The sequence below is a fragment of the Galeopterus variegatus genome, unplaced genomic scaffold, assembly GCF_000696425.1.
Source record: "Galeopterus variegatus unplaced genomic scaffold, G_variegatus-3.0.2 Scaffold262, whole genome shotgun sequence".
Classification (NCBI taxonomy): Eukaryota; Metazoa; Chordata; class Mammalia; order Dermoptera; family Cynocephalidae; genus Galeopterus; species Galeopterus variegatus.
The window spans coordinates 415,921-430,190 of record NW_007726373.1 but is presented as its reverse complement, the minus strand read 5'-3'; the positions used below and the strand labels follow the sequence as shown (position 1 = coordinate 430,190).

The 14,270-nt window shown below is 40.9% G+C and overlaps 1 protein-coding gene across 2 annotated transcripts in view; it reads left to right on the top strand.

Annotated features, from left to right (window-relative positions):
• Positions 1 to 686: 686 nt before the first annotated feature.
• The window catches only part of MKL1 (megakaryoblastic leukemia (translocation) 1), a 188,817-nt gene continuing 175,233 nt past the window's right edge, over positions 687 to 14,270 (top strand). The window contains exon 1 of one of the 2 annotated variants that reach the window (XM_008566683.1): positions 687 to 795. The gene's annotated coding sequence lies outside the window, so the exon portion shown is untranslated. The remainder of the gene's footprint in view (positions 796 to 14,270) is intronic. The other variant, XM_008566680.1, reaches the window with a different exon arrangement.

The following is a 14,270-nucleotide window of genomic DNA, read 5'->3' as shown; positions in this document are numbered from 1 at the left end:
ACTGAAATAAACGACTTAGGAGTCCCAGGGGGAGACCCTGTAGCTCCCGAGAAGGATCTGGATGGGGTCCGGAGGACTAATGCAGTAATTGCTCGCAGCTAGCTGACCGTTGACCCCTTGGCAACTTGGCGATGTCGAGCCGGGTACGCCACCCTTTCTTTGACAGGGTGACCAACAGGCTGAGGCCTCTTTAAGGCCCTGGCGCCCAGCCCCCGGCTCGCGGCCGCCTTCCACCTCCTCCTCCCACCTCCTCGCCGCGGCTCCGCCAGTTCGAGACTTCCCTGGGCGGTGAGGTCATCTCCCGGCCGCCCATTGGCTGCGCCGTGCCGTCAGTCACAGGAGGTCGCGCCGCCGTCCTCGCTCCTCTCATTCCCCTTCCTTCTGCGTCCGCCCCTTAGTCCGCCAATCCCCGTCTCGTTAAGGCCTCTGATTGGCCAGCGCCGCTGTCACTCCTCCAGCGGGCGGTATGGGAGGTGGGAGATAGAATCCATAGATTATAACACCTAATATTTAAACTTAAGATGCCTTTATTTTCTAAAACCTTGGCATCATGAATTGATATAAGTACATCTAAATGGCATTGCCATTTGGTCACTTTAATTACATTATTATTTCTAAAATTTTAAATTTTTCTTCCATTTGTGTGTTTTAAACTTTTATATTTTGGCTGCGCTCGCCACACGCCCTCCGCTCTCGCCGACTTTTCCCCAGCTCCGCGCGTCCCGGCTGGACGTTGAGCCTCGGGAGCCGGAGCGGGGCAAGCCACGGAGCCCGGGCCGGGAGGAGATCGAGGCGGTGAGTGAGAGTCCGGGCAGGGGACCCCTCCCCCACCGCGGCCCCGCCCCGCCCGGAGCATCCTTTCTCTTCGCGACCCCGCAGCGCGCGCACTCTCGGGGGGTCGGGCGGGGCGGGCCTCGCGTCCCAGGCCTCCTCCCCGCCACCTTCCCGTCGCGCCCCTCCCCTGAGGGCCCGAGTCGCTGAGCCGCGGTCACCGAGCCGGGGCACTCGGGCGTGTCAGTGCACCTGTGCACCGCCTGGCCTAACTGCGCTGCGCCGGGTGGGGAGACTCGGAGGTTCCCGCCCTCGCTGCGCCCCGGGTGTGTTTTGACTGCAGGGACTGGGTGTCGGGCGCTTTTTCTGGGATCTTGTGCAAACCGTCAGGATCCACATGCAGTCCTCTGGATTCCTAGGCAAGGAGGCTCACCTGGACTTGTTGATGCCTGTGTAGCAAGCTGAATGACGGCTAAGAACTTTACCCTCTAAGAAAGTGACTGTCAAGACACTTTGATTACATCCTTCCTACCCCCTGGCCGGAACTATAAGAAGGCACTGATGCTCTGTAGTGGCTAGGGCTGGAGCTTTCGAGTCAGATTCCCAAACCTGCCACTTGCTAGCTGTGTGATCTTGGGCCTCAGTTTCTTCATCTGAAAAATGGGAATAATACTGGTAGTACCTATCCCATAGAGTTGTTTTAAGTATGAAATGTAATAATTCACATAAGATGTTTGACAGTGCTTGGCACATAATATGGGACCAAGAAATGTTTGTTAGGATGTTGAGAACAACTGGTAGACCAGTTTGTATTTAAGCACTAGCTCAGCTTGGCTTTGTTACGATTTCTCTGTTTTCTCCTTGTTACGTAGCGTAACTAAAGAGCATTTTGGTGGATAGTTAACTGCTGCCAGCCTATACTTGGCATGAAGTGTGTGTATACAGGAATGTGAAATAATATCACGTACATGTTTTAATGAAATTACACCTGTGCTTCATGAGTTTTTACATAGTTTTAAACCCATAAGATGTCTGGAATGTCCCCAAGTTGCCAGTTTTTGATATCTTTTCAGGATCTTTTCTACATGAAGTCAAAGCCTGTAACATAAGCTTTATTTTCAATAAGAAGTTAAACTTACATGCTTTGATCTACAAGACCCCCAAAACTCCAAATTTCATTTATGCAGTTTTGCTGTTGAAAAGCAGCCACCTACCAGAGGTGAGGTGGTACAGCCAGCTGGCACAGAGCCCCATGACTGCAGGGTGGGGAAACCTTTGGCTGAAAGTTATTAAATTTTTTTTTTTTTTGGCAGCTGGCGGGTACAGAGATCGAACCCTGTACCTTGGTGTTATCAGCACCATGCTGTAACCAATTGAGCAAACCGGCCAGCCCCTTTGAATTTTTCATAGCAAATCCAAGGGCTTTATGATACTTAGTTTCTTAATGAAATGATTTAGGAAGAAGCAAACCATTACTGGTTTCTTAAAAAACATATGCAAAGAAAAAGTGTCTATAGTTTCACTCTAGCATTTGCTTCAGTTCTTTGCCAGTAACTGTTAAGAAGAGCCCCTGTTTAAAAAGGCTTCCAAAAGTCACATCCACTAGGATAAGTTTTTTTAATCTAAAATCAAATCATGAGGAATGGGAGAGTAAATATGTATTCCATCATCCAGAAGTATTTATTGCAGACTTTCCATGTCCTTAATACTCTGCCAAGTGCTATGAGGGAGGGATTCAAAAAAAGTAGAAAACAGGATGTTAGCCCATAAAGGACAAAATCATAAAGTTTGGGTCACCCGGTAGTAATTATGGATACTACTTAAGTAATGACTTCATTTATTCATTCAGCAAGCTTTTGTTTCATACCTGTAATGTGCCAGGTGTTTTTCTAAGAGCTGGGATTATCTAGATAAGTGAGGTATGGCTCCTGCTCATGAGGAGCTCAGTCTAGTGAGAAAGGCAGAAAGTGACAGGTGATTGTAACACACTGAAATAAACTCTAAGTACAAACCCAGAATTGTACGGGAGAGTCGAGGGAGCTTTTCCTTTGGACGTATGGGAAGGCATCAAAGAGAAGACGGCGTTTGAAGTGAATCTCAACTCAGATGAAGGAGAAGAGGACCATTTCAAACAGAAGTAACTGTGTTTAGAAAGGTTTCCTGACAAATCTTCTGACATAGCAGTTATAAGCCCCAGGAAAGGTGAAGAAAACTAGTATTCCTTGAGGCTCACTATATAACAGGCATCAAGTTAGGCTTTTTATTTATTCCTTACTCCTCACAAAAACCCTATGAGGTCAATTTTACTTCTACTTTAGGATAGGGAAACTGAGGCTCAGGGTAGTTAAATAACTCATCTAGGGTTACACAGTGACAGAGCCAGGACTCGAATCTGACTTAAAAGTGTATGCTCTTTTCCTTTTAACACTGCTTTGTAGATGTAAATATAAAGGAGGTTAAAAAATTCTACCCATGTTGTAATATCATTTTACTACATCTATGACAAATTACTTTCTGTGAAATATGTTTCATATTTGATTTAGAGTCGTTAAGACTTCATAATAAATAAAGATTATCTTTATCAAATGGTATTTATTTTATACTTATAAATGTGGTGGTATTTCCTAAAAAGTGTGGCCTGTGGGAGCATTCAGTAAAAATGGAGGACATTGATTCATATAGATACTGTGTGGGGCACTTTACAAAGTTTGTTACAGACTTCTTGAGACTGAAGCTTAAATATTTATTTAAATGTCCAAAGAAAAGGATTGTAGACATATGACCAATTAATTTACAAAGAGAAAATCAGAATTTTGAAGTAAATTAACAAAGATTATTGTATTACATTTAGGGAAAACACTATGGCAAGAGTGTGTATTAGACTGTAAGCTCCCTAACGGCAAGGACATTTATTTCTTTTGTTTCCCTCTTTAAGAGCAGTTTTTGGAATACAGTAGGTGCTCAGTAAATATTTGTTGAATATAAGATGGATATGAACACATGTATATTTACTGTATGTGTGTGTACACCTTTATATAAATGCTAGGGTTGATAGTTGGAACTGAGCAACATAAGGAACGATTTCATCTCCTCCTGCTGGGAAAAAATTTTGGTTAGGTTATAGTTCAGAAGGTCCTTGAAGGAGAAAAGGGAAGACATCGATGGATTGTAGACGAAGTGGTGTAGGCATGGGGAGTAGTGTATAAATGGATACATTTTGGAGGAAAAGGAGCATTAACAAAGGGAATAGACCACTGACATAGTTCAGCAAATATGGGTACTGTTTATGTCTAAGGCCTTAGTGGAGTTTTGAGAATCAAGGAAGTAGTCTCTGCTCTCAAGGAGCTTACAGTTTTGGAGAGTGGGTATGTTGTCTGTTGCTGTTAGTTATCTGTTACCTCAAGAGTTAGTGTTTAGGGCCGGCCTGGTGGCGCACTCGGTAGAGTGCGGTGCTTGGGAGCGCGGCGGCGCTCCCGCCGAGGGTTTGGATCCCATATAGAGACTGGTCCTCTCACTGGTTGAGCGCGGTGCGGGCGCGACACCGAGGGTTGCGATCCCGTTACCGGTCACGAAAAAGAAAAGACAAAAAGGAAAAAAAAAAGAGTTAGTGTTTAAGACATTTATTATCTCTCATGGTTTCTGTGAGTTAGGAATTTGGGAGCAGCTTGGCTGAGTGGTTCAGGCTCAGGAATCTCAAGAAATTGCAGTACTATATCACCTGGGGTTGCAGTCATCTGAGGGCTTGATTGAGGCTGGCGGATCCTCTTCCAAAGTGGCTACTCACATGGCTGGCAGGTTGGTGCAGGCTGGTGGTGGGAGATCTCAGTTCCTCTCCATGTGGGCCCCTCCACAGAGCTACTTGAATGTCCTCTGGCATGGCAGCTAGCTTCTGTCAGAATAAGTACGTAATCCAAGAGACCAAGCTGCATTTCCTTTTATGGCCTAGTTTCAGAAGTCACATACTATCATTTCTCCAGTATTTTACTGGCCAGTCATTGTGGGAAGGGACTACACAAAGATGTGAATGCCAGGAGGTGAGGATCATTGGGGGCCATCCTGGAGGCTGGCCACCACAGTGTGTAAAGTAGAAACTAAGTGTTGGAAAAAGGTATTAAGTGTTGGAAAAAGGTATTAAGTGCTGCGGAAGGGAGAGGAAGGGGTTAGGAGGAGGGAAAGGGAGGGAGGGAGGGTGAGGGAACTGGGAAAGGTTTAATTGTTTTAATGCACATTTGTAAGTATTTCTTGTGAACTTACTGTGTGCCCTCCACATGATAGGCTGAAATGTAGAAGTGGTCACTATTAGGGCTACATGAAATGTTCTAAGTAATCCAGGCTGGCACTGACACTAAGGACTACGTGTAAGGTGAGGGTGGAGTCATTTTTCTGATATTGAAGAAAACAGTAATTTAGAGTGGTAGATAAGAAGTCACAGAGTATAAATCGTTAACAGCAAAAATACTAGATTCAGACTGCCTTGGTTGGTCCTGGCTCCACTTGTTAGCTGTGTGTGTGACTTTATCTTCTCTGTGACAAAATAACTGTAAAATAATAATAGTGCCTGTGTTATATTGCTGCTGTGAGGATTAAGTAAATTAAAAATATCCTCGGAACAGTTCTACATGCACATCATTATCATCATGATTATCATGATCATTGTTACTGGTTTTTGGCAGTAGCATAGCATTAACTGTGGGTGAATAGGGTTGGAGTGAGGAAGATGAATGAATGCAGAATGATATGAGTATTCAGAAAGAGGTATTTAAATGTCAGCTATTGCTGTTTCAGCATCAGTTTTTCTAGTTCTAGTATGTACATCTAGATGATTTTAATTTCACGAAGTAGAGTGAACCAATCAATGGCTTCATTTAGCTGAACTCCACAGTATATAGAAGACCCAGACAGTGCACAGTTGCCTGTTAAGAGTATCTCTTATCTCTTGTCCCTCTTTGGATTACTGGATCCTCTATCTGCTGAATGGGTTTAGCCAGAAGCAGTTCTGTACTTAAAGGTGCATATGCTTCAAAAAAGCTTAGAGGTGGAACTAGGACCCATGGTAAAAACACCTAGAATGAGAACCTATATGCTAAGTCTGAGGGACAAGGTTAATCTGGAGGGAATTTAAAAGGTACAGAAAACTAAATTAAGAGAAGTGTCTAAATCTGGAGTATAGAAGTTTAGGAATTGAAAGGACAGATTGTATGAAACCCCATCAGTCTGGACAAACTCTTCAGAAGAATTAATCATCTTCCTGGTAAAGTAGGTTCGTTACCTCAGGATGAAAGGAAGTGGCAGTGGAAATAGAAATGGATTAAGCTTTCTACAACTTTGAAGCCTCAAATCTCTGATTTTGTATAAAAGAAAAACATGGATTCCACTTACTTAAAAACCTCAGAGATTCTTAAAAATATTAACTGTACAAGGATACTTCAAAAAGTTCATGAAAAGGGCCGGCCCCGTGGCTCACTCGGGAGAGTGCAGCGCTGGTAGCGCCGAGGCCTCGGGTTCGGATCCTATATAGGGATGGCCGGTGCACTCACTGGCTGAGCGTGGTGCAGACCACACCAAGCCAGGGGTTAGAATCCCCTTACCGGTCAGGGGGGGTTCGGATCCTATATAGAGATGGCCGGTGCACTCACTGGCTGAGCGTGGTGCAGACCACACCAAGCCAGGGGTTACAATCCCCTTACCGGTCAGGGGGAAAAAAAAATTCATGGAAAAATAGAATTTAAAGATAATATAAATCTTTCCATGAACTTTTTGAAGACTCCTCATATATCTGTGAAGAGAGGAGATAATTGAACTAAGTGTCATTGCAGATATTAAAGCAGAAATTGAGTGATCTGCTAGTGTGCCCTGGGTGGAAGTAATTGCTTAAGTTGCCTTCAGTCCTGTGGCTCAGTGACTCAAATCCAACTCTCTCATTGTTTAGTTGGGCAGAGGCACTGAGAAGTTAAACATGGTTTGAGGTTCCACAACAGTCCAGTGGCTGAGCCTAAGCCAGTTACTCACCTGGTGTTTAAGTCTGGCTCGTATAATAATAATAGAAGATCTGTAGAATTCTTGGGAAAATGAGCATTGTGGAAATTTCTTTTACTTTTCTTCACGTATCATATTTTTACTTTTGTGGTATGTCTGGTTCATTTACTCCCCACTCACTCTTATTAATATGCATTTATAAAACACTCCCTGTGTAAATGAGAGTTGGTAATGAGTAATTTGGATAGTTCATTCTGAAATCCAGATTATATCTATTTGTTACTGAATTTGAAGACAGGTGGGCTATTTACAAGTTTTTGTCCTCTAAAATTATGAGTGGAAATTATTGGTGACTTTGGTTTTTTGGAAAATCTTTGTTCTGGTATCAGAATTTAAAGTGTAAAGGGTATAATTTGAAAAAAATTCTAAACTCCCTAATATGAGAGAGTAAAATAATCAGACCAGTGAGGTAATATGTCAAGTTCTGCACATATGGGTACTGACATTTACAAGCTGTGTAACCAAAGTCTCACTATTTCACATTCTTGTGATTCAGTTTCTTCATCTGTAAAATGGAGTTAATTCTTAACAACATGAAGTTGTTATAAGGATTATGGAGAAATTTAAAGGGAAGGAACAATGTCATCTGGTTAATGGTAGTTATTGTGCTGCCTCGTTAGTCCTAATACCAAGTCTGTCAAATTAGTGGTAGAACCATTTTGCAGATGACAAAGGAGAAACTTGCAGAAAGGAACTAATTATAATTAGGAAGATCACAGCAAGGTTTGAATCGAGACCTCTCTATGAATTAAGCAATTCTGTCTTCCTGCAGAATAAAATATGTGAAGTGCTTAACTTTGCATTTAATAAGATGTTCCTGTTCAATGTCTTTTACATAGTGAAAATGTTAATTATACTGAGAAGTCTTTGTGGTAGTAATCGAAGTATTACAGATCTCAAAATATTCTTTGTAATATTCTTTATGTGTATCTTGTTGCCATTCCTAAAATGGAAAACTATAATAAGAGTGACTTCACATCTTAAATTGCTCAGTAAATACTTACCAAATAAGGGCATACCATAGAGTCCAAATTTTTAGAATTTTTGTCAGTGTTTCAGTATCTTTTTAATTGTTAATGGTGTAATTGATGCCAGGGTCTCTTAATCGTGGTTAATTTGTACATATTTTCATTACCACAGAATTTCCAGGAACTTGGGAAGTTGTCCTCTCCTTATACTTCAGGATATATCATCATGTTGTATTTTGGTGTTAGAGTGGTGTTATGGTTGAAACTTGCTTTATTGCTGATTTTGTATGTAGTTATATGATGGATATATTTAAAGTACGAGTTGTCTTTTTGAGTTTGCCATATATATTGTCTTTTTTTTTTTTTCTTTAAGATGTAGAGATGGAAAAATAGAATTTAGACATTAAAAGTAAGGGTCATTTTCTTTCTTGGTATATGTAACAATCACTTTTTTTTTGGTGGTTGGCCAGTATGGAGATGTGAACCCTTGACTGCACCCTAACCAACTGAGTAACCAGCCAGCCTGATAATCACTTTTTTTTTTAACATGACTGGTAAGGGGATCGCAACCCTCAGCTTGGTGTCGCCCGCACCGTGCTCAGCCAGTGAGCACACTGGCCATCCCTATATAGGATCCGAACCCGCGGCGGGAGCGCCGCTGTGGTCCCAGCGCCGCACTCTCCCGAGTGAGCCACAGGGCCGGCCCCTGATAATCACTTTTAATGAAAAGAAATCACTTGAACTAAAATTTCTGTTTAGGAGCCTTTCACTCTTTAAATCCAACACTTCAGGTATATGCCCTAAGGTCATGGCATTGAAGGCAAAGCTGTTGTGGTATTTTATTCTATTTTATACATTCAGTGAACCATTTTACATTATCTTATATTTCTGTTTAGGTTTTTTTGAGGGGGAAGAGGAGGTCCTGGAATGAGAACAGGGAACCAAGAACATAATGATATCATGCAGTAATGATTTGAAATGAAATAAATTTAAAGATTTCCTTTATCCAGTAGAAGTTCATAGGATGGTATGGCTCATTTGTATGATATCTGTTATAAGTCTTTGTATACCCTGAGTCATGTGATTATTTAATCATTTTCCCACATCAGACACTCTGTGGCATGATTGGCCTTTTTTATTTCTTTCTTTTTGACCTTTACCTGAAAGCTAATTCTGAAGGTGAACATGGCAGAATTGGTATGTATGAAAACTGGGCATGACTTGTACAATTTAGACAAGCTCTTTATGACATTTTATTTTCAACATGTCTAATAACCTGTTGGGTGCCTAAATAAAACTGAGTTAATTATAGTGTAACCTTTTGTTCTATTTGGAGAGTGTTAAGGGATTTTTGAATACCTTCCAAAATTCACCTTCATCAGATGAGCTTAGAAAGCTTACAAAGCTCTTTCTAGAGCAGGGCTTCTCAAAACTTTACCCACATAACCCTCTACCTTTTCTAGGCACTTTGTTTTGTTTTTAGAAAGCACAGTAGGTTTCCTCACATTTTGGAGATAGTAATGGGTTTTAGAGTTGAATGCACTTCTTTTCAATCCTGGCTCTACCATTCACTGGCTCCGTGATCTTAGATAAGGGAATTAATCTTTTTGAATTTTAATTTCCTCATAGGATAGTAGTGAGATGTAAATTAAGTTGCATGTGAAGCATTTAGCACATAATAGACATTCAGTATGTGTTAATTTTCATAGCTCCCAGAAATTTTCTTTTGTAGCACTAGCCATGATTACAATTAAATAATTGTGTTATTATTTATTTTATGTTTTTCTTCAGGGATCATGTCTGTCTTTTCACTGCTATATTCCCAGCATCCAGCATAGTACCTGGCATGACATATACAAGGTGCTTAATAAATACTTGTTGAATGAATGAAACCTGATCCTGTCTTCCCTTTGCTTAAAAGGCAGTGTTCTGAATATATTTTCTTCAGTCCACTTGAGAATTAATCAACTTGTTACTTGAAGTTGGTCTATTAAAGATTGGAGCAGAGGGGAGGGCAGTGAACAAATGAATAACATAACCAGAGGAGAGCAAAACAGTATTCAAAGTAAATTATAAGAACATAGTAACCTGGACTTTTTAACCCTCTCTAATCTAGTATCCAGCCTCAGATTCTTCTATAACAGTTTTTACTGTGATTACTACTGACTTGCCTGTTTCCAAGTGAGTGAGTTTTCCCTAGCTTAGTAAAATGGTAACTCTTCTAGTTACTCAGGCAAGAACCTTGAAGTCATCTTCTCTTTTTTTCCCACTTCATAGAATCCAGTACATTAACAAATCCTGTTAGCTCTGTCTTCAAGGTATATCAGTAATCTGATCACTTCTCACTGCCTCTACCATAATCACCCTTGTCTAAGCCATCTGTATTAGTTTTGTTTCCTGTGGCTAATGTAACAAATTACTATAGATATGGTGGCTTAAATCAACACATATTTATTCTCTTTCAGTTCTGAAGGTCAGACATCTGAAATCAGTTTCACTGAGCCAAAATCAAGGTGTCAGCAGGGCTGTGTTTCTTCTAGAGGTTGAGGGGAGAGCAAGTTTGTTCCTTACCTCTTCCAACTTCTGGTGGCTACTGGCATTCTTTGGCTTGTGACAGCATCACTTCAGTGTTCAAGGCCGGTATCTCCAAGTCTCTCTCTCCTCATCTCTCTCTACTTTCCTTTTCTCTTATAGGGAAATGGGATTGCATTTAGGGCCCATCAAGGATAACCTCCCCGTGTCAAAATCCTTAATCACATCTGCAAATACACACTCCCCCTCTCCCCTTTTTGCCATGTAAGGTAACATTCACCGGTTCCAGGGATTAGAATGTGTATATTTTGGGGGGGCCATTTTTCAGCCTACATAATCAGTTCTTTGGCTCCTAAAGATTCACATCAATCCCAAATGCAAAATAAATTCATCTGATTTTAACATCCCCAGAAGACTCAACCCATTGCAGTGTCAACTCAAGTCCAGGATCTCTTCTGAATATCACCAGCTCAAAAATCTAAAATGTCATCATCCTGTTTTTCATTCTCAAAATACAGTGGTGGGATGTGCGTAGTATACAGTTGTAGACATTCCCATCCCGAAAGGGAGAGGATTCAAGGAATAAATGGATCACTCGTCCTAAGCAATTTCAAAATCCAGCAGGGAAAATTTTTATTAGTTTTCAAAGCCTAGGGGTCATTCTCTATGGCTCCAGACTGTGCCCTCTGGGCCTGTGGTTCTAGCCTAAGAGTTGTCCTTCATCTTTCTTGAAGGGTAGCATATGTTTGCAGCTGAGTAGTTTTTTCCCCCAGTTTTTAAAAATCATGGTAAAATAGACATAATTTAAAATTTACCATCTTAACCATTTTTAAGTGTACTATTCAGTGGTATTAAGTGCCTTCATATTATTGTGCAACCATCACCGCCATCCATCTCCAGAACTTTTTATTTTGCCAAACTGAAACACTGTACTCATTAAACAATAATGCCCCATTCTATCCTTCCTCCAGCCACCTGGTAACCATCATTCTACTTTCAGTGTGTGATTTTTGACTACTCTAAGTATCTTACGTAAGTGGAATCATACAATATTTGTCTTTTGTGACTGGCTTATTTCATTTAGCATAATGTCCTTGAGGTTCATCCATGTTATAGTATGTGTCAGAATATCCTTCCTTTTTATGGCTGGAAGAGTGGTTTTATTAGCCTGTTTCCTGCATGTAGAATTTTGGTAGTTCAACAGCCTTCCTTTATTTCATTCTCTGTCCTTTCAGCCCAAGCTGGCAGTGTTTCTGCTGATAAAACATTTTCGGAAACCTTGTGGGTCTCACGTATATCTCAGGGATTCTTGTCATTAGACAAGAGGGTCCTCCATAGAACTTTCCTGCATAATCCCATCCCTATTCCTAGCTCCTGCTTATGGTTGGTTGAGGTTATCCATGAGTCACATGCTTATTCTTCAGCACTAGTAAAAGGTTGCCCAGCCACAACCTTGGCTTTCTCTCCACATTTTATTTTCTTAATCGTGAATCTACTAATCTTAGCATCTTTTGTGATCTAGATAAGCTGAGGATTTCCCAAATAATCAAACCCTGGTTTCTTTTTGTTTAACATTTCTCTCATCAATTTATTTTTCCTCTTACATTTTACTATAAGCAAGAAGAAACCAGGCTGCACCTTCCATATGTTGCTTGGAAATCTCATCATCATCTAAATATCCAAATTCATTGCTTAAAAGTTCTGCTTTCCACACAATTGTTGGACACAATTCAGATAAGTTTTCTGCCACTATATAACAAGGATTGTCTTTCTTTCACTTTCCAATAACATGTTCCTCATTTCCTTCTGAGCCCTTACCTTTAACATTCATATTCATACCAACCTTCTGTTTATGAAGATATATGTATTCTCTAAAGCAATATAGGCTTTCTCTATTTTGCTTCTCACTTCCTTCTGAGCCCTCACCAGAAGCACCTTTAATGTCGATATTTCTACTAACAGTCTGTTTAAGGTAATCTGGGCTTTTTCTGTCATGTTTTGAAAAATTCTATCCATTGTCCAATTTCAAAACCATTTCCACATTTTTAAGTATTTGTTACAGCAGCATGACACTTCCAGGTACCAAAATCTGTATCAGTCGCAGTTGAACCAGAGAAACAGAACCAATAGGAGATATATTTATTGCAAGGAATTGGCTTACATGATTATGGAGACTGGCTAGGCAAGTCTGACGTCTATAGGCTAGGTTGTCAAAAAAGACAGGCTGGAACTCTCCATAGGTGGAATTTCTTCACAGCAACAATTTAGGTTAATGTTTGATTGAATAACCAAATGAATAAGCTTGCCTGTAGCTTAGGCAAGCCGACACAAAACTGACCATCACACCATCATTATAATCTCTTCCCTGGATTATTGTAAAAGCTTCCTTTGAACTAGTTTTCCTGCTTCTGCCCTTGATTTCTTATAATCCGTTCTCCAGATAGTAGCCAGATAAGTTTCATGATCTACCTGTCTCCCCTTGTTTACTCTGCTGCATCCCTACTAGTTTCCTTGCTGTTCCCTCTATCTGAAATACTCTCCTGAATCTTCACGTTTTACTTCCTCACTTATTTCAGATCTTTGTTCAGATGTCTCCTTATCAGAGAGATCACCATATGTAAAAAAGCAGCCTTACACCTCAAGCCCTGGCATTCCCTATTTCCTTTATCGTGCTTCACTTTTCGCCACAGGATTTATCCCACTTGACATATGTTTGTTTGTTGTCTGTCTCCTCCTTCTAGATGATAATCTCTACAAGGGCAGGAACTTTGTTTATTGTTGTATCCTTAGCACCAACAGTATTTGGCATGTAGTAGGTGTTTAATAAATATTTTTGAATGAATTAATGCACTAATTGAATTCTTATTTTACCTCTCAAGTGGTTACCAGTTTTTCTTCTAATACCTAGATCATTCCTTCCACCTGTCCTGCCATTCTTTCTCAATCTCTTTTGCTAGCTGTTCAGCTCTGCCTCTGAGTGAGATTTTCTCAAGGCTCAGCCTTAAACCCTCTTATTTTCTCTCTGTAGGAGATCTCATCCAGTCCCATAGCTTTAAATAACACTTATATGCCAATGATTACTAAATGTGTATCTCCATCTTTTTTGAATGCCAATCACTTTGCCATCTCCACTTGGATGTCTCACAGATATCTCAAATTTACATTCCAAACTGAACTCTTTTTTTTTTAATCCTTTTTGAGACCGGCCACACTGCGCTCAGCCAGTGAGCGCTGTGAGCGCACCGGTCATCCCTATATAGGATCCGAACCTGTGGCGGGAGCGCTGCTGCTCTCCCAGCGCCACACCCTCCCGAGTGCGCCATGGGCTCGGCCCCCAAACCGAACTCTTAATCTTCATTTCCTACTGCCAAAGTTGCTCTAGCTCCGATAACATACATGGTCAATTGATTTTTAACAACAGCTCAAGTGTGATTAAATAGGGGAAAGGATACTCTTTTCTTTTTTTTTTTTTTTAAAGATGACCGGTAAGGGGATCTTAACCCTTGACTTGGTGTTGTCAGCACCACGCTCACCCATTGCGCTAACCGGTCATCCCTATATGGGATCTGAACCCGTGGCCTTGGCGTTATCAGAACCACACTCTCCCGAGTGAGCCATGGGCTGGCCAAGGATACTCTTTTCAACATATGTTGTTGAAACAATGGAATATTTGTATGTAAAGAAATGAATTTCAATTTCTATCTCACACCATACACAAAAATTAATTTGTAAAGGTTCATAGACCTAAATATACAAACTAAAACCATAAAATTTATAGAAGAAATTGTAGGAGAAAATCTTTGCAACCTTGGGATAGGCAAAGATTTTTTTTAGCACGCAAAAAGCGCTAATCATAAAAGTAAAAACTGATAGGGCCAGCGCGGCGGCACTCCCGCCCGAGGGTTCAGATCCCACATACAGACCGGTTCCCGCTCACTGGCTGAGCGAGGCGCGGCAGGCACC